This window comes from Ceratotherium simum, chromosome 29 (genome assembly GCF_057802395.1).
Source record: "Ceratotherium simum simum isolate JZ-2026a chromosome 29, ASM5780239v1, whole genome shotgun sequence".
NCBI classification, from domain to species: domain Eukaryota; kingdom Metazoa; phylum Chordata; class Mammalia; order Perissodactyla; family Rhinocerotidae; genus Ceratotherium; species Ceratotherium simum.
This window is the reverse complement of record NC_141928.1, coordinates 14,632,820-14,658,173: the sequence shown is the minus strand read 5'-3', so window position 1 is coordinate 14,658,173 and position 25,354 is coordinate 14,632,820. Positions and strand designations below refer to the sequence as shown.

The following is a 25,354-nucleotide window of genomic DNA, read 5'->3' as shown; positions in this document are numbered from 1 at the left end:
AAACATGAAGGATTTTGGACGGTAAATCTTAATAAAAAAAGAGAAATTTGTTCAGGAAATATTTGTGGGAAAAGGACTAGTTTAAAGCAGTGTTTGGAAGATGAGAAAAGGATGAATCTTCATAGGAAAGAGGAGGAATAGTGAGGAAGAGTGTCATGATTTAAGCAGAGGCAGGGCCAATTGGTGTGCCATCATCAATAGATATAAGTACCCATGATAGCCTTGTCTCACATGAGTTAAAAATGCTAACCTTCAACAGCTTGATTGTTCACCAAGAACCAGTAGAAACCATAGTCAAGTGGAGCCGACTCCATTTGTGGGTTTGTCAAGAGGGTGCTGCCTGCGATTTCCTCTTGCCCATCAGCTTCCTCAGGCCCCCTTTCAGGTCCTTGTTTCTCAGACTGTAGATAAAAGGGTTTAGCATGGAGGACCAAACTGTGTAGACAATTGTTGCTATGTGGTCCCTAACAGTATAGGTGGACAGGGGCTGTAAATAGACATAGAAGATGCTTCCATAAAAGAGTGTCACCATAGTGAGGTGAGAACAACAGATGGAGAAGGCTTTACCTTTCCCAGCAGCTGAGAGAATTTTGAGAACCGCGATGAGGATTCATATACAAGAGAAAGCAATGAATAGAAAGGGGGTCACCAAAACAACAGATCCTTCTGTCATTATCACAATTTCATGGACAAATGTGGAGGAGCAGGATAATTTCATCAGAGGGCCGATGTCACAGAGAAAGTGATGGATAACATTGGAGTCACAGAAGGTGAGATGATTCAGCAGAATTGTGTATAGGAGCATGTGGAGATGAGGAAATGAGCAGCAGAAGGCCACCAGCAGGACACAGTGGTGGTGGCTCACGGTGGTGACATAGTGGAAGGGGTCGCAGATGGCTACATAGTGGTCAAAGGCCATGCCTGCCAGAAGGCAGCTATCAGTGTTGCCCAAAGCATAAATAAAATACATCTGTGTCAGACACCCAGCATAGGAGATGGTCTTCTTTGACAGGAAGTTCACTAGCATCCTGGGGACAACAGTTGTTGTGAAGCGAATGTCAGTGAAAGACAGGAAACTCAAGAAGAAATACATGGGGGTTTGGAAGTGCAGGTCAGAACAGATGACCAGGATGATGAGTAGGTTCCCTGTTATAGTGACCAGGTATATGGTGAGGAAGAGGACAAAAAGTGGCTTCTGGTCCTTGGGCAGTGAAGAGAGTCCCAGGAGGATGAACTCAGAGACACTGCTGGTTTGGTTGACTCTTTCCATTGACTTGGGTCTAGTTATATACAAGAAGTTCTGTTATTTAACATACTCAAATTCCATAACCCAAATCATGAGAACACAGCAAGTCTCTGTTTTCTCTGTTTGGTCACAGTTAGCTGTTGTGCAGGGACAGCTTGTCAACCTCATGGTCCTTGATGTGGTCCTCCCTTCCCAAATCCGTAGACATCACAAGGGCCTTATATTGAAAGCTGGAGGGACAGAAAGAGAGTTTTCCTTTAGAGACCATCAGAGGTGGACTTCTAGGTTTCAACTTCACTAGTTCCTATTCTATGAAAAGCACTGCTCCCCTGCTGGGGACACAACAATAAAAAGAGCCAGATCTTTGCCTTTGGGAAGCTCATGTTCTAGTTGCAGAGAGAGTTAATCAACAAACAAAATATGTAATATAATATCAGGTAGGGATAAATTTCGTGAAGGAAATAAAGCAATATATAAGAGGATTGAGGTGGATGGGGCATGGGGGTGGAGGTATTTTACATAGCAGGGGTCACAGGACACACATTCCCTATCAAAGCAAACTCAGTCGTGTCATTCTAAAGTATGTCTTTGCATTGTCTTGGAAAAAAATAAGTGTTTGCCAAAATAACCAACAGGGCAAATCTAAGAGGTATGTTGAATCCAGTTCAACAAAATGTTTTTTTTTTTACTCGTCTGGGCACAGGATGAGAGATTCACCCTCCTTAGCTCATGGCATGCTATCATCATCAGTCTGTGCAGGTCTCCCCTTTTTGGTAAATTGCTTTTCCTTTCTTTAATCCCCTGTCTTAAATCATGTTTGTACAGGATGGGCATGCATTGTTGAGTTTTCAATTCATGCTTTTAAATTTGTCTCTCATATATGTACCCAAAAATATCTATGAGAAATATATTAATTTTTAAAATATGTATATTTTTTCAGTCATATTCAGTTACTTAGCAATGGACATCAAAGTGGCCTCCATTTGTTGCTACTACAAGAAACTCTTCAGTGAGAGATCTTGTATCAGCAAAGTGTTTTAAACTAATTTATTAGTGTCAGCGTATTCATCCATACCTTATGAATGAATATATTATGTAAAGATTTTCAAATATTTTGAGACATTGGTTATTTATATATTCTTGGTTACCATAAAAATCTCTACAATAAACATACTTATATCATCAAATTGTTTAAAATAATTTCTTTAGAGATGGCATATTCTTTGACACATTTTGAATGGGCCTATTACATTGGAATTTTCTTTTTGTTATTTATTGCACTAACATTGGTTTATAACATTGTATAAATTTCAGGTGTACACCATTATACTTCTATTTCTGCATAGATTACATCATATTCACCACCCAAATACTAATTACAACCCATCACCACACACATGTGCCGAATTATCCCTTTCGCCCTCCTCCCTCCCCCCTTCCCCTCTGCTAACCGCCAATCCAATCTCTGTCTCTATGTGTTTGTTTATTGTTGTAATTATCTACTACTTAATGAAGGAAATCATACGGTATTTGACCTTCTCCCTCTGACTTATTTCACTTTGCATAATACCCTCAATGTCCATCCGTGTTGTCACAAATGGCTGGATTTCGTCGTTTCTTATGGCTGAGTTATATTCCATTGTGTATATATACCACGTCTTCTTTATCCATTCGTCCCTTGATGGGCACTTAGGTTGCTTCCAAGTCTTGGCTATTGTGAATAATGCTGCAATGAACACAGGGGTGCATGTATCTTTACAAACTGGTGTTTTCAAGTTCTTTGGATAAATACCCAGCAGGGGAATAGCTGGATCATATGGTAGTTCTATCCTTGATTTTTTGAGGAATCTCCATACTGTTTTCCATAGTGGCTGCACCAGTTTGCACTCCCACCAGCAGTGTATGAGAGTTCCCTTCTCTCCACATCCTCTCCAACACATGTTGTTTCCTGTCTTGTTAATTATAGCCATTCTGATGGGCGGGAGGTGATATCTCATTGTAGTTTTGATTTGCATTTCCCTGATAGTTAATGATTTTGAACATCTTTTCATGTGTCTGTTGGCTATCTGTATATCTTCTTTGGAGAAATGTCTGTTCAGGTCTTTTGCCCATTTTTTAATTGGGTTGTTAGTTTTTTTGTTGTTGAGATGCATGAGTTCTTTATATATTTTGGAGATTAAGCCCTTATCAGATGTATGTTTTGAAAATATCTTCTCCCAATTGTTAGGTTGTCTTTTCGTTTTGTTGATGGTTTCCTTTGCTGTGCAGAAGCTTTTTAGTTTGATGTAGTCCCATTTGTATATTTTTTCTGTTGTTTCTCTTGCCCGGTCAGACGTGGTGCTTGAAAATATGTTGCTAAGACAGATGTCGAAGAGCGTCCTGCCTATGTTTTCTTCTAGAAGTTTCACAGTTTCAGGTCTTACATTCAAGTCTTTAATCCATTTGGAGTTAATTTTTGTGTATGGTGTAAGGTAAGGGTCTACTTTCACTTTTTTGCATGTGGCTGTCCAGTTTTCCCAACACCATTTGTTGAAGAGAATTTCTTTTCTCCATTGTATGTTCTTGGCTCCTTTGTCAAAGATTAGCTGTCCATAGATGTGTGGGTTTATTTCTGGGCTTTCGATTCTATTCCATTGATCTGTGTGTCTGTTTTTGTGCCAGTACCATGCTGTTTTGGTGACTATAGCTTTGTAGTATATTTTGAAATCAAGGAATGTGATACCTCCAGCTTTGTTCTTTTTTCTCAGGATTCCTTTACCTATTCGGGGTCTTTTGTTGTTTCATATAAATATTAGGATTCTTTGTTCTATTTCTGTGAAAAATGTTGTGGAACTTTGATAGGGATTGCATTGAATCTATAGATGGCTTTAGGAAGTATGGACATCTTAACTATGTTAATTCTTCCAATCCAAGAGCACAGAATATCTTTCCATTTCTTTGTGTCTTCTTCAATTTCTTTCCACAATGTTTTGTAGTTTTCCATGTACAGCTCTTTCACCTCTTTGGTTAAGTTTATTCCTAGGTATTTTATTCTTTTTGTAGCAATTGTAAATGGGATGGTATTAATTTCTCTTTCTGCTACTTCGTTGTTAGTGTGTAGAAATGCAACTGATTTTTCTATGTTGATTTTGTATCTTGCAACTTTACCATATTCGTTTATTACTTCTAAAAGTTTTCTGGTGGATTCCTTAGGGCTTTCTATATATAAAATCACGTCATCTGCAAATAGTGACAGTTTCACTTCTTCCTTTCCAATTTGGATCCCTTTTATTTCTTTTTCTTGCCTGATTGCTCTGGCTAGGTCTTCCAGTACTATGTTAAATAGGAGTGGTGACAGTGGGCATCCTTGTCTGGTTCCTGTTCTTAGAGGGATAGCTTTCAGTTTTTCACCATTGAGGATGATATTAGATGTGGGTTTCTCATATATGTTCTTTATTACATTGAGGTACTTTCCTTCCATACCCATTTTATTCAGAGTTTTTATCATAAATGGATGCTGTATCTTGTCAAATGCTTTCTCTGCATCTATTGAGATGATCATGTGATTTTTGTTCTTCATTTTCTTAATGTAGTGTATCACGTTGATTGATTTGCAAATGTTAAACCATCCCTGCATACCTGGAATAAATCCCACTTGATCATGGTGTATAATCTATTTAACATATTGTTGTATGCAATTTGCTAGTATTTTGTTGAGGATTTTTGCATCGATGTTCATCAGTGATATTGGCCTGTAATTTTCTTTTTTTGTGTTGTCCTTGTCTGGTTTTGGTATCAGGGTAATGTCGGCTTCATAGAATGAGTTAGGGAGCTTCCCTCCCTCCTCAATTTTTTGGAAGAGTTTGAGAAGGATAGGTATTATGTCTTCTTTGAATGTTTGGTAGAATTCACCAGGGAAGCATTCTGGTCCTGGACTTTTACTTTTGGGGAGGTTTTTGATTACTGTTTCGATCTCCTTACTGGTGATTGGTATATTCAAATTCTCTACTTGTTCTTGATCCAGTTTTGGAAGGTTGTATGGTTCTAAGAATTTATCCATTTCTTCCAGATTGTCGAATTGGTTGGCATATAGTTTTTCATAGTATTCTCTTATAATCTTTTGTATTTCTGAGGTGTCTGTTGGAATTTCTCCTCTTTCATTTCTGATTTTACTTATTTGTGCCTTCTCTCTTTTTTTCTTGGTGAGTCTAGCTAAAGGTTTGTCAGTTTTGTTTATCTTTTCAAAGAACCAGCTCTTGGTTTTATTAATTTTTTCTATTGTTTTTTAGTCTCTATTACATTTATTTCTGCTCTGATTTTTATTATTTCCCTTCTTCTACTGATTTTGGGCTTTGTTTGTTCTTCTTTTTCCAGTTCCTTTAGGTGCATTGTTAGATTGTTTATTTGAGATTTTTCTTGTTCGTTGAGATAGGCCTGTATTGCTATAAACTTCCCTCTTAGAACCGCTTTTGCTGTATCCCATAAATTCTGGCATGTCGTATTTTCATTTTCATTTGTCTCCAGGTATTTTTTGATTTCTTCTTTGATTTCTTCATTGTCCCAGTCGTTGTTCAGTAGAATTTTTTTAAGCTCCACGTATTTGTGGCTGTTCTGATTTTCTTCTTATAGTTGATTTCTAGTTTCATACCGTTGTGGTCAGAAAAGATGCTTGGTATTATTTCAATCTTCTTAAATTTATGGAGACTTGTTTTGTGGCCTAATATGTGATCAATCCTGGAGAATGTTCCATGTGCATTTGAAAAGAACGTGTATTCTTCGGTTTTTGGATGGAATGCTCTGTATATATCTACTAGGTCCATCTGTTCTAGTGTATCATTTAAGGCCAATGTTTCTTTATTGATCTTCTGTTTGGATGATCTATCCATTGGTGTAAGTGGAGTGTTAAAGTCCCCTACTATTATTGTGTTACTGTCTATTTCTGTTTTTATGTCTGTTAATAATTGCTTTATATATATAGGTGCACCTACATTGGGTGCGTAGATATTTACAAGTGTTATATCCTCTTGTTGGATTGTTCCCTTGATCATTATGTAATGCCCTTCTTTGTCTCTTTTACAGTTTTTGTTTTAAAGTCTATTTTGTCTGATATGATTACTGCTACCCCAGCTTTCTTTTCATTGCCATTTACATGGAGTATCTTTTTCCATCCCTTCACTTTCAGTTTGTGAGTGTCTTTAGGTCTGAAGTGTGTCTCTTGTATGCAGTATATATATGAGTCTTGTTTTTTTATCCAATCAGCCACCCTATGCCTTTTAATTGGAGCATTTAGTCCATTGACATTTAAAGGAGCTATTGATAAGTATGTACTTACTGCTATTTTGTAACTTTTTTTTTCTCAGTGTTTTAGTAGTCCTTCTCTGTTCCTTTCTTCTTCTATACAGAATTGATGGTCTCTTTAGTTTGACCTCTGTCTGAAAGCTGTACTCTTTAACTCCCTCCTCCCTCCTTTTATGTTTTTGATATCATAACTAACCTCTTTTTTTGTGTATTTGTATCCATTGCCCTCTTATCATGAAAATAGATAATTTTTCCTATTTGTGGTCTTCTCTTTTCCCCTTAAATCAGTCCCTTTAACATTTCTTGTAGCACTGGTTTCTTGGTGACAAACTCCTTTAATTTTTGCTTGTCTGGGAAATTTTTGATGTCTCCTTCCATTATGAATGATAACCTTGCTGGGTAGAGTATTCTTTGCTGTAAGTTTTTTCCTTTTAGCACGTTAAATATATCATGCCTTTCTCTTCTAGCCTGTAAGGTTTCTGTTGAGAAGTCAGCTGATAGCCTTATGGGGTTTCCTTTGTATGTAACTTGACTTTCTCTTGCAGCTTTTAGGATTCTCTCTTTATCTTTAATTCTGGACATTTTTATTATGATGTGTCTTGGTGTGGGCCTCTTTGGGATTATCTTGTATGGGGCTTTCCGTGCTTTCTGTACCTGGATGTATGTTTCCTTCCTTAGGTTAGGGAAGTTTTCATCTATTATTTCTTGAAATAGATTCTCTGCCCCTTTGTCTCGCTCTTCTCCTTCCGGGACACCTGTAACACGGATGTTAGTGTGCTTCATCTTGTCCCAGAGGTCCCTTAGACTGTCCTCACTCTTTTTAATTCTTTTCTCTTTTACCTGTTCAGCTTGGGTAATTTCTTCTAGTCTTTCGTCCAGCTCACAGATCTGTTCTTCTGTATCCTCTACTCTGCTTTTGAGTCCCTCTAATGAATTTTTCATTTTTCATTTCTGATGGGTTCTTTTCTATATCTTCCATTACTTTGTTGACATTCTCACTGAGTTCATCTATTCTTCTCCCCAGATCAGTGAGCATTCTTAACACTCTTTGTTTGAACTCTCTGTCGAGTAGGTTGCTCATTTCTGTTTCACTTAGTTCCTTTTCTGGGGTTTTGTCCTGTTCCCTTACTTGGAATGTATTCCTTTGCCTCCTCATTTTGCCTCTTTCCTTGTGCTTGTGTGTATGTATTAGGTAGGTCAGCTATGTCTCCTGCTCTTAGATAGGTGACCTTATGTAAGGAGGTCTTAGGAGGCCGGCACTGTGCTTCCCTCTGTTCTCAAAGTTCCAGGGGTCACCCCTATGTGGGCTACGTGTGTCCTTCTGTTGTGGCCTGTTTGCTCTCCCTGTAGGTGCCCCGGGAGGCCGAGTTATGCTCCTGGCCAGCTGTTGTAATGCTCAGCTGCTTGTAGTTGTTGTGGGCCCTTCAGTCTCTTTATCAGGTGTGGGGAGCCCCAGCACAAGTTCTAATACCACATTTGTTTTGCAGTATTTATTTTAAGTGAGTAGGCCCCCAGTGTGGCAGGTTGTTGGGCTCAGGGCCTTACAATTGCTATAAGCCTCCAGGCTTTAGGTCTCTTGTCAGCTCTCTGAGGATTGCAGCTGGGTGGGGCTGGCCTCAGGCATGGGAGCACTCAATTGTTTCAGGCTTTGGAAGGTGGGGCAAACCCCCTATGTGGGTCTTTGAGAAGCACAAGTCTTCTGCAGCTCACAAGCCCTGCCACCCACAGGTCCACACACACAGTCAACACAGTCCTGCCTCATGTGCACGCCCCGACCTCCCAAAGCGGACCCAGTCTCTCCACGGTGGGAGCCCCACACACTCTACCACTGCCCCACACTCTCCACCTGCTCCTTGTGCATGCACTGCCACTCTGAAGTTGGCTCAGTTGCCAGGCTACAGAGAATCCAGTCACCAATCTATGCGGGCCCACAAGTTGCCTGAGAGCTTGTTGTTGGGTGGGGCCAGTCTCTAGGGTGGGCTGCCCGTCCTGGCTGAGCTGGATTAAATCAGGGCACTCTAGTGGGTGGGGCAGACCCTGGGCTAGTAGGCCCCAGGGAGAACTCCAATGGCATCTGTGTCAGCAAGCCCACACCAGGCCACAACAATGGCCGCCGCCAATGTCCCAGTCCCTGGAGAGGTCTCACCTCTCACCGAGATGCACACAGGGTCTATTAGATGAGTCTCTTTTCACCAAAGCACTGTGCACCTTTCTTTCTGGTGATTTTAGGTTGCTTTCTGAAATGGGTGAGTTTGTGTGTGGGCCCTTTAAGAGCCGGTTTTAATTTCTTTGTGAACCAGCTTTTCTCGGGGTACTCCCCAGTGTTTTAGTAGCAGGCAAAGTCAGATATTATGCCACTCATCTCGATTGTGCTGGGTCCACAAAATGCCCACTGTGGGGGCGCTCCCCGGCTCAGGGCCCCGTGCCTCCAGGGAGGGCTGTGTAACTTTGGGCTGCTCCTGGGTGGCTGTGATGCTGGCGGCTTGTGAAGGCGTCGTTTTTCCTCTCCAGAAGGTGGTTTCTGCCTCTTCTACCTCACTTAGGATTGTCTGTTATTGCAGGAGTTCCTCTTATCCAGTTTTCAGTTCTGTCTCAGGGGTAATTTTTCCACTAGTAGTTGTAAAATGGTTGTGTCCGCAGGAGGAGGTGAGTTCAGAGTCTGCCTACGCCGCCATCTTGACTTCCTCCTAGATCCCACAAAGTGTTTTAAATTATTCATCCAGACATTGAGAATGGGCACGTTGGATAAGCATTTTTTTATAGCAGTTCAAGGAATGACCATTTATTTATTCATTCCATCATACAACAATTAAATGCCTATTTTCCAGCTGGTTAACATCAGGCATGTTATTCAATATCTTTAAACTTCAGCTTTATCATGTGTAAATTGGGTAAACTTATAAACATTTGCCCCATAAGATTTTTATGAGGATTTCATGATACTTAAAGCACTTAGAATGGCCCCAGGGACAGAGCAAATGCTTGATATTATTGTCTTCTCCTCCGTGCCGTCATCATTACCAATGACTTTTTCCCTAAATAGGTATTTGTACATGTCCTCAAGATTAATGAATCTGAATATTATAATGACCTGAGCCCTCACAATCCAATGGTCTAACGGTCAAATTAACCCCATTCATACATAACCTTTGAATGAATTTACAAACCTTTTTCAGATGGAGTATTTGTCTATGCTTTGAATCATCTGAGAGGGAATCAATAATTAAGCACTTACCTTGTACGGGCAGTACTTTCTTTAATCCTCAAGACAACCTTATGAAGCATAAGCTATTTTTATTCCCATTTTTTTTTTCTGATGAGGAAGCAGATATAGAGACTTAACATAATTTGCTCAAGTCAGACATCAAGTAAAGAGCAGAAACAAGATTCAAATTCAGGACGAATTCTGAACCTCAAGATTTAACCACTATGCATCTTTTCATATTTTTGTAAAGCTATAGAAGTATATCTGAATCAATCATGCATAGGATCTATTTTTCTTCCGCTTTGATCATTTTCTATGCTAACACTCATACAGACACACACAAGCCCCACACATTTTTTTCCTTAAATGTTTTTCATCCCACATTAAGAACAGACCTTTATTGTCACAATGAGAAATCTATTTTTTCTGTGTTGACCAGGTTGTAGAATTTTAAGATTCTACTATACATGTTTCACTAGCAACAATAAGGGGATATTTGTCTTGGGTGGCTGGGGCATTATGTATGTATGGAATGAGGGTGTGGTAGAAAGTGCACTGGACTTGGAAGCAGAAGATGGGGGTTTGGACCTGACCTCCATTACCTGCTCACTGAGTGATCTTAGATATTCTGAAGAGCTAATGAAATATCATGTATAACTGTAGTTTGTAGAAGATACATCAGCAAAAGTAAGCTATTCATGAAGGGAATGCCCAGGGAGTGTGAGATGTAGAAGATCTGAAGTGATAAGTAAGGTTGGATCCTCCTGTGTCTCATCTATGCTGAGAACTTGGGAAAATGGAAGGAATTTTTGGAATGAGAATCTGAGTGAATAGTTATAAAAGCCTGGAATGTGTCTCGGGGGACTTTTTTTTTTTTTTGTCTTTTCTACTAAGTTCCTGATATCCACTTTTTGGGAATTTGCTTCTTCAAAAACCATGGGATAACTACATACCCTAGCCCAGTGATCAAATAGAGTGGTCATAAAATACAAAGCTAGGCTTAAATGTTAGACTGAACTCTGTGATATACCGTGCCCATGTGATTATTGGAACTTCCAAGGAGGGTGAAGTAAGTACCTGATTGAGGTGGATGGTCAGGTGGGCAGCCAGTACTGATGTTCGCTTTCCATGTTCAGATATCTTCTTGCCTTTCCCAGATTTAAAAAATCTGTTCTCCCTCCTGAACCACTTCTCCAAGTTGGTTATGTTCACGTATAAGTCAAAACTGACCTTTTTGACCTTCTAGCCAGTGACAAGCAAGAAGAGTTGAGGGAAAGGAGGAAAGAGAAGATAGATTTCTCTAGATTCTAGAAGGATATACTTAAAGAGTGTGAAAGTCTCAGCTGACTCTACCGGGAGCTCTGGAACTAGAATATCAAGGGAGATGGCTCTTTATATGCCCATGTTGATCATTGGATGCAGGCTGCCCTGGAAGGAAGGATGTTGTTTGGTGAAGCAATCTCTTTCAGTGGAGGCCATCTCCAAAGAAATCTTAAAGCTGAGGATTCTCTTACCAGGCAACACTTGATGAGCCACAGTGTAGTCATTATCCACTTTTGACCTGCACTTACACAGTGAGCTGACCCACCTCTAAACCATGCTCTGGATTTTCCCTCCTCCATCAGCTGGTTATGGGGAATAGTCTATGCAGCCATAGCTTTCTGATCCCTCTCCTAGATCACTGGATTTCTAAAAATGTTATTGATGTAGAGGTTTTCCTGCATCTTTGTAGTGTTTATCTTCCACCCTCAGGATTGTCTGTGTCTTGCTACGGCTCCAACTTGCTAGCAAATTCTTGGTTATCTGGTCCACTCACCATGGTGTCATTGATACAGTGGACCAGTGTGATATTCTGTGGGATATCCAGATTGTAGGCATCTTTGAAACTATATTACGACAGATTTCAAGAAAGTTAACAGAGCCCTGGGGAAAAACACGTGGTGTTTTCCATTCAAAGTGCATGTGAACTGTTTCTGATTCTTTTATGTGATAGTAGTGGAAAAGAATGCATTCATCAGATTAATGGCTGCAAACCATGCACCTGTGGCCACTTCCCAGTCTTCTGAAGCAAATATGCTATATCTGGCAGGATGGCTGAGATTGAGGCTACTCCTTAGCTGAGGTTGCACTAGCCTACTGTCATCTTCCAGAATCTGTCTGGTTTGTGTAGGGACTCACCTGGTGAGGTAAGGAAAGATATGATGGAGACATTCACCCTGGCATGCTGTCTCTGCCATTCCCCTGGGATACGATGTTATTTTTGATTAATTATCCTGGCTGGGGGATGGACAGTTCCAGAAGCTTCCCACAGGCCAGGGATCCAATGTTGAGGTTGTGCCAACTGCCAAGTATATCTTTGAATGATATATTTGTAGACTAGTAAAATGATCACACAATGGGCCTGCAGATTAACCGGACCCACTGTGTAACAGATTTGGACAAGCACTCCATTTAACACCTTGTCCCCATATGCATCCTCTCTAACAACAGGACCATGACGACATTTTCCCATGTGAAGTTACCCAGGCAAATGGCCATAGGTACCTGTGGGGAAGGACAGGTAATCTTTATGGGTACAATTTCTGTGGTGTTGCATGGCCCTTCCTCCTTGGGACCTGGCCTCTCCATCAGTCATTGGTTCTGCGTCTGAACTGGCTCAGGTCTAAAAACTAGGCAAGAGATTAGAACGTTTTATTGGAGTGACTACACTCAGTCTCTTCATCATTCATCCTTGATTTCCTTTGTTCTAGAGATGGAGCACTACCCCTTATGGGTTGGTGATCCATTTTCCCCTTGGAATGCCATTTCCATAATTCTCCCAAGGTGAGGATTTCTTGACTGCCTCTCTGACCTTACCTCTGGTGATGGTTAATTTAACGTGGTGGTCAACTTGGTGGGCTACAGTACCCATTTATTTATTTATTTATTTAAATTTTTTTAAATTTTTTGTTTATTGCAGTAACATTGGTTTACAACATTGTAAAAATTTCAGGTGTAATTCATTATACTTCTATTTCTGCATAGATTACATCATGTTCACCACCAAAATACTAATTACAACCCATCACCACACACGTGCACCGAATTATCCCTTTCATCCTCCTTCCTCCCCCCTTCCCCTCTGGTAACCACCAATCCAATCTCTGTCCCTATGTGTTTGTTTATTGTTGTTATTATCTACTACTTAATGAAGGAAATCATACGGTATTTGACCTTCTCCCTCTGACTTATTTCACTTTGCATTATACCCTCAATGTCCATCCACGTTGTCACAAATGGCTGGATTTCATCATTTCTTATGGCTGAGTAGTATTCCATTGTGTATATATACCACATCTTCTTTATCCATTCGTCCCTTGACGGGCACTTAGGTTGCTTCCAAGTCTTGGCTATTGTGAATAACGCTGCAATGAACACAGGGGTGCATGTACCTTTACAAACTGGTGTTTTCAAGTTCTTTGGATAAATACCCAGCAGGGGAATAGCTGGATCATATGGTAGTTCTATCCTTGATTTTTTGAGGAATCTCCATACTGTTTTCCATAGTGGCTGCACCAGTTTGCACTCCCACCAGCAGTGTATGAGAGTTCCCTTCTCTCCACATCCTCTCCAACACATGTTGTTTCCTGTCTTGTTAATTATAGCCATGCTGACGGGTGTGAGGTGATATCTCATTGTAGTTTTGATTTGAGTTTCCCTGATAGTTAATGATGTTGAACATCTTTTCATGTGTCTGTTGGCCATCTGTATATCTTCTTTGGAGAAATGTCTGTTCAGGTCTTTTGCCCATATTTTAATTGGGTTGTTAGTTTTTTTGTTGTTGAGATGCATGAGTTCTTTATATATTTTGGAGATTAAGCCCTTATCAGATGTATGTTTTGCAAATATCTTCTCCCAATTGTTTACCCAGTTATTTATTGAAACACTAATTTGGATGTTGCTGTGGAGGTATTTTGTAGATGTGGTTAATATCTACAATCCTTTGGCTTTAAGTAAAGGAGATTACTCTCAATAATGTAAGTAAAGGAGTATAATGTAAGTAAGTAAAGTGAAATATATTATTTTATAAAGTAAAAATAATGTAAGTAAAATAAAATAATGTTGAATAAAGGAGATTATCCTCTTCTAATCAGTCAAAGGCTTTAAGAGCACAAACAAAAATTGAGGTTTCCTGGGGAAGAAGAAATTCTGTCTCAAGACTTCCTGAGTTTCCAGCCTGCTGGCCTGTTGTATGGATTTTGAGCTTCAGATTGCAGCATCAACTCCTGCCTGAGTTCCCAGCCTGCAGGTCTGCCCTGTGGATTTTGGACTTGCCAGCTCCCACAATTGCATGAGACAATTCTTAAAATCTCTCTTTCTCTCATATATATATAATATACATAAACATATATAAATATACACATACATGTATGTATGTATATAATAGGAGATGTCTATACACCAATAATCTATCTGTCTATCAACTCCTATTGGATCTCTTCTCTGGAGAACCCTCACTGATATTCCACTCATTACAAAAATCAGATCCATTTGTCTTCTTATGGTTTAGATTTGCCACTTGGACTCTGTCATTCTCATTGCCATTAGTGAGCTGAGTTCTGTGATGGCACATCCTACTATCAGTCTGACTTACAGAGGAAAGAAAAGCCACTATCAAAAGTATAAAATGAAAAGTAAAAGTCTTATCTTTCTGTTTCCCATCCGCAGTCTGCTTTTAGTTGGTTACTATCATAATTTAAAAGCAGATGAAGACTTGTGTTGGTGTGCTCCACAGTAATAGTAACCGGAACAATTACTAAAGTGAATATTTTATTTGGCCAATTGATTAGGATATATAGTCCCTTAGGCCAACTTGTTTCCAGGAAACTGGCTGGCTTTAGTGTTTTAACCTACAGTATCTCATTTAACCCTCACAATAACCTCAAGAGCAAGGTACTATTACCACCTACCATAGATCTAAGGAAACAGAACTTCAGCCCCTTGCTTAAGGCATCCAGTGGCAGAGCTGGTTCTGATCTCAGGTCACTCTGTGTCTAATGCCCTTGGGATCAACCTCACCACTTGACTACTTCCAGAACAAGCCTCAGCCCCTGCTCTGCAGAGTATCTCAGAGGGGTGGGGAGACCTGCAGGCTTTCAAGTGGCAGTGGAATGTGTGCTCTAATGGAGGCCAGGGTCAGTGGTGTGGTAGTCTGCAAGGGCCAGGCGTAATCCTGTCTGGGCCATTCTGTGATGTATGAAGAGTGATGTTTGAAGAGGCCAACTCCATGCTGTGGTTACTTCAGAAGCCAAGGTGACCATAGTCACTTCTGCTTTCCATGACATCAACATCAACATCAAGGACACGTTCTCCTGGGACTCGTGGCTCAGCCCCTTTAGTCCCTTCACAGGTTACCTTCCAAGGGAAAGGTAGGAAATAGGGAAATTAGACCGTATAGGCTCCTGTTCTAATCAGAAGTTCAGGGCTGTTTTTCCCTGGGCATTAACCTTGTTGGTGAATGGGGATCTTCTTGCCCACTTTTCTGCTGCTCAAAAACAGGCATGAAACATTCAGAAGATCCTTAGGTCATGAGATCTTCTTTTCCTTGGATATCGGTTCTCTTGAACAAAAAGTGAAGGCTCAGGAAACAGCCTTGATCAGAGGTGTCTGAGCTCACCAGGGATTGTCACAGGTCAGAGGAAGATGGAGAATCATCACTTGGCACTGATGTGTATGTTTATTCAAGAATGTGTATGCGTGTGTATTTTTTGTGTTGCCTGTAACCCAGTGTATTTAGTGGGCAACTAGTCACATACCAACTCTCTTCACGTAGGAAGAGTTGAGACAGATTATGGAGGGCTGGAAAACTCTTCTTGGTAGTCTATGTGTGTGTCTGTGTGTGTATATACACGTGCTGTTTATGTTTATGTTTGTGTGTTGTGTTTGACTGCATGGCTGCGTGTGTATATATGTGTACATAGTATTTGCGTTTGCCTGTGGGTTGTGGTTTGTCTGGATGACTAGGTGTCATGGTTATGTGTTGTACTGTGTGTGACAGTGTTTTATTTATCAGTTGTGTGTAAATTTGTGTGAAAATTCACAAACACTGACTGCTTTTTACCTAGAGTACGTATAGGTCCTAAAGAGAATGAGTATAGGTCCGAAGTTTATGATTCTGTGTATGTGTGTGTGTGACTATACGTGTATTTTTATGTCTAAAACACCCACACTCTGACTATTTTAACCTAGAATGGATGTAGAAGAGAGGGAGCTAAAATAGTGATAAAGTAATGTGTGTGTATGTGTGTGTGTGTGTGTGTGTGTGTGTTGGATAAACAGACTCATAGCTACATTCTCCTCTTATGTCTTATCTCCTCTTATTTCAGAGAGACACAGGCAGCTTCAAGCAGGGTCCTCCTCAAGCCAAGTTGTAAGGCCTTTGTCCATGTGAGTTGAAGGCCCCACAGTGCTCTGAGGGCACTTTTCTTCACTGGCCTTCAGCAACGCCATTTTTCTACTCTTGGGAACACAGTAGTGGTTAAGAGCTTAGGCTCTGGTGTCACATACCTCTTGATTCAAATATCCTATTTTGGCACTCCATAGCTTTATGACCTTGGGCTCTACCTCTGTGAGGCTCAGAAGACTGAACTGTAAAATGAGATGAAAGATTTAATCAAATATGTGGCATGTTATAAACATGCACTAAGTGGGCGCTAGCATCATGATTATTCCTTAAATGCATGATATTCTCAACTCGCTAGTCATTTCTTGACTATTCAAGGCAGAGTATTTTGTGCAAAGGCAAAGGAAACATCCAAAGGGGTTCTTTCAAACTCCAGCTGACAGCTTCCCTTCTTCCTTCCTGAGCGTGTGTCCAGCTGCCTCTTTCACACAGGGGTCTTGCATCAAGATTATATTTCTCCTGGTCCAATGATTGAATGTGAAGATCGTACTTGACACATAACTTCTGGATTTCCTCCCAGAGATGCTTGAGTTCCAAGGACAAGTCTGATCTAATAAATGCCAGTGGGAAGCCAAGTCTCAGCAGAAGGTTTAATTCACTGCCCTCCTCCTGGTCCCCACTGACTGAGATGACCTGCTTGGCTGAGCTCCTCTCTTCTTTGAAGGACCTCTTATATCAGATATCTATGCCTTACAGTGATGTCTTTCACTAGCTTCCCTCTCTAGGGCTTCTGTATGTGACCTCTAACTCTGATTTAACTCCTAGTGAAGGAATTATAGGCACCCAATAAATGTTTTCTGGTTAATGTAATTAAATACATGTAAAAATCCTTTGCAAATTAGAAAGTGTGATATAAGTAGCTGACCATACATTCTGGTTTTCCTGGGAAAGTCTTGCTGTGGCTCTGTTGTCCTGGTATGATTATTATATAACTTCTCTTTCACTCTTAAAAGTGTCCTGGCTTGGATAATAAAATACAGAGTCATCATATGTGTAAATATGAGTGTTGGTAGATAATCACACAGGTGGCTGGGGTAATTTTGAAGCCCTGAAGCAATTCCAAACAAGGCCCAGGATTTTCTGCCAAATAAACGAGGGGCAGCATCAATGGAACGGTGAAGAATAGGGCGTCTGATCATACTGACATAGATTGGAATTGTGGCTGCATCAGGTATTACCTTTGTGACTTTGGACTAATTATGTAACCACCCTAAGATTGTGTCCTGAAATGTAAATTTACCATTATTAATGCCTATGTCCTAGTAGAAGCTCATTAAATATCAACTATGATCAATGCTAAGGTAAATTTTTGGAATTAGTCATAGTTAATCAGAAACTATGAATTCTAATAGATATCTGAAATCCTACGTTATCAGCAAGTTCTTAGGGGTCTGGGAAGGACCTTGGGCAAATTCTCAAGCCTCTCACTGCCTATGTATGCTTACATTGGAGAGAGAGAAAGGAAAGGAAAAGGGAGAAGGGGAGGGAGAGGGAGATGGAGATGGAGAATAAGCGAGTTGGGTCATGTGAAGAAGAAACAATGTTTCTAAGATCATTGCCATCAGGAAATTAATCCCTAGGGTCCATGGTCTGAGTCTTTGCCCTTTCCCAGGGAGTGTGAAAGTCCAGAAAGTTAACAATTTTTCTAGGCCAACAACTGGGACTTGTCTGATGCCCATATTGCTTTTCTGTTCTCTTGAGTTCCTGGAGTTTGATGCCAGATTTATCTGTTTAACACGTCCTGCTGTAATAATAGCTAGCATTGTTGCTAACTAAGTGTAGGGCACTGTTCTAAATTTATCACACGCATTCAACTCATTTAATTCTCCCAACATCCCCATAGCCAGGTAATAATATTATTCTCACTTTATAGACAAGGAACTGTGGTACATAGAGAAAGTGCCCAAGACCACCGAGACAGTAAATTATTGAGGTTGGACTCCAATTCAAGCCTCTTGGCTACAAAGCCCCAGCTCTTGATCAGTACTCTATAATGTGCTCATAGAATGTGAGCTTCAAGAGGGAAGAGGATTGGGTATTTGCTTTCTGTTCTATTCCCAGGGCCAAGAATGGCATCTGGGACATGGTTGAATAAGTGTAGAAATTTACACTGGTCTCCTTTGAAGGAAATCTTGTCTGCCTTTGGAAATCTGACGCACTCTGTGGCTAGAATGTGGTAGGCAGAAGATTTAGACAGCAAAATGTGCAGTTTGTCTGAATTTTGACACAGTTTCCAGGAAAAAAAGTGTGTGGCTATAATGTACACATGGTGATCATAACAGCCATATCTCAGCCCTGATATTTCCTACTCCCTCTATCCCTAGCAGAGATTAAGAAGAGAATGAGAAGGGAGAACCAGAGCAGCATGTCTGAATTTCTCCTCTTGGGGTTCCCTATCCAGCCAGAGGAGCAGAGTGTGTTCTTTGCCTTGTTCCTGGTTGTATACCTGACCACAGTGCTGGGGAACCTGCTCATCATCCTGCTCATCGGGTTGGACTCTTGCCTCCACACCCCCATGTACTTCTTCCTCAGCCACTTGGCTTTCTCTGATGTCTCTTTCTCATCTGTCACTGCCCCAAAGATACTCATGAACATGCAGACTCAGCACTTATCCATCCCCTATGTGGGGTGTTTTTCCCAGATGTATTTTTTCATTCTTTTCGCTTCTCTTAACAATTTACTTCTTGCAGTGATGGCATATGACAGGTATGTGGCCATCTGTCACCCACTCCACTACACCATCGTCATGAGGAAGGAGCTATGTGTCTTATTAGTGGCTGGATCTGGTTCTTCTATTGTGCCCACGCCCTGTTGCATACGGTCCTTCTGTCCCGCCTGTCCTTCTGTGCTGACAATACCATCCCCACTTCCTCTGTGATCTCACTGCACTCTTGAAGTTGACCTGCTCAGATCCCTCCCTCAATGAGCTAGTTATCTTCACCAAGGGGAGAGTGTTTGCCTTCCTACCATTCAGTACTATTTTGGGTTCTTATATTCCCATTGGGGTCACCATCCTGAGGGTCCCCTCCATCAAGAGGATCTGCAAAGCCTTGTCCACCTGTGGCTCCCACCTCTTTGTGGTGTTTTTGTACTATGGGACTCTTGCAATGATTTACTTCTTTCCTTCATCAAATAACCCCAAAGTCAAAGACATAATTGCTTCAGTTATGTATACAGTTGTGACACCCATGTTAAACCCCTTTATCTATAGCCTGAGGAACAGAGACATGAAATTAGCTCTGGGGATATTTCACAGGAGAGGGCTTTTTTTTTCTCCAAGTAACAGTTACCCACTCATGTTCTTAATTTTCCTAGTGATGCTTCCAGAGACATCTCCTTGAAAAATTGTGTAGGTAACTGTGGTAGATTGCAAAAATGGTCACAATACTTTGCAGCCCCTCCTTGCAAGAGTGGAGTTTATTTCCCCAACTGTTGAATCTGGGCAGGAATTGTGACTTACTTTGACAACTAGATTCAGCACAAGTGATGTTGTGAGAGTTCCAAGCCTAGGTAGACTATGTTCCTACTGCCCTTGGAACCTTAAGACCACAATGTGAACTAGGCCAAGTATGAAGACGGGGGACCACATGGAGGAGAACCAAGATGCTCCAGCTAATAATCAACCAGCTCCTAGGTGAGCTGGTAGGTGATTGTAGAGGCATGAGTGAGGCCCTTCTGAGATCAATTGGACCTAGCCCAGACCAGAAGCACCATCCAGCTGAGCACAGTCCCAGCCCAAATTACCAGCCCGTAGAATTGTCATATAAACAACTAGCTGTTTAAGCCACTACGTTTTGGGATGGTTTGCCATGCAGCAAAAGCTAACTGATACAATGACTGCCCTTGTTTTTGGTACCCTCCAAACTTTACTTGATTTCCATGATCCCTCCCCCTTTTTGGTTCCCTACTTGGATTGTATTCCCTGCGTATTTTTCTAGAACACACTGGCTTTAAAACCTCTGAGTTATGATCTCCATAACCTATTGACTGAGCTTTAGGTATATCTCTTGTCCTCACTATTCTCTCATAACCCCTGGTAACTGGCATTGCCAGCAACTCTCATTTTTGTCAAGTCAGCATCTAAAGGTACAGCCTTATCTATCTGAAAACACATGAATGCCTTGCTATGATATCAAAATACATAAATTTTCTCTTTCTGAAGGAAGATATTACATATTATGTGCTTCACCCTTAAGAAGAGAAACAATCTTAGACTACAATTAGAAGACTGAATAATATTGCATTTTATAGGTTATATCTTCTTACTCTTTCATTTACTGATACCAAGTTGAAAAAATAAGAAGTCTCAAATGTGATATGCTACTTGTCTTTAGAATACAATTCACATGTGGACCCTTACAGTTGCATTAGTATCAAGGTTTGTGGAATATTGTTTTAGAAAAATAAAAAGTCATAAAAATGGCTAATATGAAATTTTATGATAATTCATAGTTTGTAACTATTTATGTAAATGAGATATCAATAAACATTTTGGTTTCTTTGTCATTTTGTCCATAATTTCCATAGTTATAAAAAGTAATCATCACTCCAAGTGAAGTTGATGAAGTTGAAAATATTTGTATTTTCACTGTAGTTGCTAGTTATATATTGTGTCTGATTGCTTCCTAAAATCTAAACATATTGAAAAATTTTGGCTTTATTATTCTTACATTTGTTTTTACCTATGATAAAAACCCTACAGAGGAACACAGGATATTGAATCTCAATTCTAAATTCCCCAAACCAATGTAGGACGTATTTTTTTTTTTCTAAGTGGGACTTTCTTTGTGGGAACAGCCTACCTATGCCAGCTTAATACTAGGTTATGAAAATGAGTTATCTTTTGCTTCACAAACAGCAAAAATTGATTTCCAGGTAAGACATGGCTCCATGTATATATAAGTAGTTCATTCTTTTAACAAGTATTTATTATGTGTCTACCGTGTGTACAGAAATTTCTAGAAGTGAACAAATCAGATAAAAATATTTTTCTGTTGTAGGGCTTATATTCTAGCGAGGAGAGGATGAAAATAAACACAATATATAAATAAGTTTCATGGTGTTTAAGTGCTGTAAAAAGCAGCAGTGTGAAGAAATCAGGAATGTGGGGAATAGGTTGCAACTGTAAGTCATGAGATGAGGACTGGTCTCGCCGAGAAGGTGATATTTGAACAAATAATGGAAGGCAGCAAAGAACAGAGCCGTGAGGATATTTGCAGCAAAAACATTTGGGGGAGAGGAAACAGCAACTACAAACCTCTGAGATGAGATGGTGTCAGCTATGTTCCAGGACGACAAAGGAGACTAGAGTGACTGAAGAGGGGTGAGCATGTAGAAGAGCAGTAGGAGATCATTTTAGAGCTAACAGGGGGGAGCTACTGTGTGTAGGTCTTATAAGCTTTGTAATTTGATTTTCTGTGAATTACTTGTGTAGCCCTTGGAAGCTTTTCAGCAGAAGAGTAACATGATTCGGCTTAAAAAGGATCACTCTGGCTTCTGAGATGAGAATCGACTGAAGGAGAAGGGGGCAGAGTGGAAAGAGGGAGCCCATCTAGGAGCTTCCACAACAGTGCAGTTAAGAAATGAGAGTCAGGCTAGGGTGGTAGCAGAGGAAGTAGTAAGAATTCAGCGAATACTGTATTTTGTTGTAAGTTAGAACCAACAAGAGTTGCTGACGAATTGAGAGGAGTGTAATAGAACGATAGGAGTCAAGGATTCACACATTTTGGTTTGAACAACATGGAGTTGTCATTAACCACAATAGTACTGACACAAATGGCATATGTATGTGTGAGCAGCTGAAGGTCAGGAGTCTGTAAACAGTAACAATAAAATAACCCATGTTTATTGAGGACCTACAAAACACCAGACAATATTCTAAGCAAATTATATATTTTAAGTCATTGAATCAACTACTTTAAGAGAGGGGTTCAACTGTCACTCATCCCGAGCAATTCTAATGAGGGAAATGGTGCAATTGTGGCTTATCTAAACTAGAAGTGCCAATTAAAACCATACTGGCAAGGGGCTGGCCCAGTGGCCTAGCGGTTAAGTTCCCGTGCTCTGCTTAGGCGGCCCGGGGTTCGCGGGTTCGGATCCCAGGCGTGGACTGATGCACCACTTGTCAAGCCATGCTGTGGCAGCGTCCCATATAAACTAGAGGAAGATGGGCATGGATGTTAGTTCAGGGTTAATCTTCCTTACATGAAGAAAAAAAGAAAAAAACACACTGTCAAATGTTACACAGAGACACTCTCCACAGATGAATGGTTTGGAGGTCTCAGATATTCCATAATTTTCCCTAATCACCCAGTTGGCCTGCTGTCAGCACACTGTCCAGTCTGGCCCCTTTGGTAGTTTCTGGTCAATCAGCTTAGCCAGACTTCCTCCAGTTTCCTTCTCCCTCTATGCATCCTGTTTTCTCACTTCTATGATGGTCTATTGTTTGTTATTTCTTGCATATTTTAGCAAATGTCTAGAAAACTTTCAAACTAAAGTAAGTGCATCTGAGTTATTCTTTGCTACCATTTTATGGAAGAGGAAACATTTGATCTTATAGCCATACTAATAAGACCCAAGGATACTAATTGTAATCCTAAAACTAATAATCATTCTCTTTTATATTGTATACAGGAATATTTTTATCCCATAGTTATGTATATGATTTAACTGTACCCTAAGGTAGCAAAAATTAGCTACTGTCGCTGGTAGGTTCCAGATCGCCAAAGAAACGACAGGGATTTCCAGAATAGAAAGGAGCATGAGACTTCTGTTCCTGAACAATATTTCCTTATAGAGCTCTACAGAAACTGTTCCCAATTTACTTAAGTACATCCACAGTGTTTTTCTCCATCATCAGAACAATCAAGTTCAGACAGTTGGTACCTAGCAATTACCATAGCAATACATTTGTATCTCCCCAATGTATAGCTCAAAACTATTCCTATGTAATCAAATGAACTTCCTGTAATTACAACTTCAAAATATGAATGGATCTTTGGGGATATTCATTTCTTTTCTCCAAGTGTTCAAAATAAACCTCTAGTCACTCACATTTGATTAATAGCCTTATGTGGTAACATAACAGGAGGGCACTAAGACACTAGTTCTGGCCATTGTATGGTGCTGTATGCATAATACACAAGTCTAACCAAGGTGTGGAAGTAGCATTGGACTCTACCACCAATCTCGTGGCCATTGACATGAGACATAAAGATCCAAACAATTTGTGCTCACTGTTATGAGTCTTTTTTCTGAGACTTTACTTTTTCTTTTATTTTTTTGTTGAGGAAGATTGGCCCTGCGCTAATGTCTGTTGACAATCTTCCTCTTTTTTCTCCCCAAAAGCACAGCACATACTTGTGTACCATAGTTGTAGAGTTGTAGCTCTTCTGTGTGGGACGCTGCCTCACCATGCCTTGATGAGCAGGGAGTAGGTCCACTCCCAGGATCCGAACTGGCGAACCCCACCCACCGAAGCGGAACCCATGAACTTAACTGCTATGCCACTGGGCCAGCCTTGAGACTTTATTTTTTTATAGCATTTTTAGGTTCACAGCAAAACTGAGAGGAAGGTACAGAGATTTCTCCTATACTCTCCTGCCCCCACACATGCATAGCCTCACCCATTGTCAACATCGCTTACAAGAGTGGTATATTTATTGCATCTGACGAACCTACATTGACACACCAAACTGTAGGGTTCACTCTTGATGTTGTACACTCTATGGGTTTGAAAAATGTGTAATGATATATATCCATTATAATATCATATAGAGTACATTCACTGCCCTAAAAATCCTCTATGCTCTACCTATTCATCCCTGTCCCCCTGCATCCCCCCAGCAGCCGTTGACATTTTTACTGTCTCAATAGTTTTGCCTTTTCTGGAAAGTCATATGGTTGAAATTGTACAGTATGTAGCCTTTTCAAATCGGCTTCTTTCACTTAGTAATATACATTTAAGTTTCCTCCATGTCTTTTTACGGCTTGATAGCTCATTTCCTTTTAGTGCTGAATCATATTCCGTTGTCTGGATGTGCCACAGTTTATTTACACATTCATCTACTGAAGGACATCTTGATTGCTTAGAAGTTTTGGCAATTATGAATAAAGCTGCTATAAACATCTGTGTGCAGGTTTTTGTGTGGACATAGTTTTCAACTCCTTTGGGTAAATACCAAGGAGCACAATTGCTGGATTGTATAGTAAGAGTATGTTTAATTTTTTAAGAAACTGCCAAACTGCCTTCCAAAGTGGCTGTACCATTTTGTATTACTAGCAGCAATGTGTGAGAGTTTCTGTTGCTCCACAGCCTCATCAACATTTGATGTTGTCAATGTTGCAGACTTTAGCCATTCTAACAGGTGAGTAGTGATATCTCATTATTTCAATTTGCATTTTCCTGATGACATATGATGTGAAGCATCTTTTCATATGCATATTTGTCATCTGTATCTTCTTTGGTGAGTGTCTGTTAAAGTCTTTGGGCCATTTTTAAAACAAGTTGTTTGTTTCTTTACTGTTGAGTTTTAAGAGTTCTTTGTATATTTTGGTTAACAGGCCTTTATCAGATGTGTCTTTTGCAAACATTTTCTCCAAGTCTGTGGCTTGTCTTCTCATTCTCTTGACATTGTCTTTTGCAAAGCAGAAGTTTTTAATTTCTTTTTTTTTTAAAGATTTTATTTACTCATTTTTTCCCCCCCAAAGCCCCAGTAGATAGTTGTATGTCATAGGTTCACATCCTTCTAGTTGCTGTACGTGGGACTCGGCCTCGCGTTGGACGGAGAAGTGGTGCCCTGGGGCATGCCCGGGATCCGAACCCGGGCCGCCAGCATCAGAGCGCGTGCACTTAACCGCTAAGCCACGGAGCCGGCCCGTGAAGTTTTTAATTTCAATGAAGTCCAGCTTATCAATTATTTCTTTCATGGATGGTGCCTTTGGTGTTGTATCTAAAGAGTCACAACCATATCCAAAGTCATCCTGGGTTTTCTCCCATTTGTCTTTTAGGAGTTTTATAGTTTTGCATTTCACATTTACGTCTATGATCCATCTGTATGTGTCTCTTTTATCCCATGGGTACTTCCAATTCCTGCAACTTTAGGCTTTGTGGATTTATAAGTCTTTGTCTTTGATTGTGGGAGGTGTGCTCTCACAGAGAACGTAGAGATGGTTCCCTGATCTT

General features: G+C 40.3%; 2 pseudogenes; one reads left to right on the top strand and one right to left on the bottom strand.

Moving 5' to 3' along the window:
- Positions 1 to 325: 325 nt before the first annotated feature.
- On the bottom strand, positions 326 to 1,270 carry LOC101390045 (olfactory receptor 1L8-like; annotated as a pseudogene).
- A 17,241-nt stretch (positions 1,271 to 18,511) lies between these two features.
- On the top strand, positions 18,512 to 19,511 carry LOC101390306 (olfactory receptor 1J2-like; annotated as a pseudogene).
- Positions 19,512 to 25,354: the final 5,843 nt, after the last annotated feature.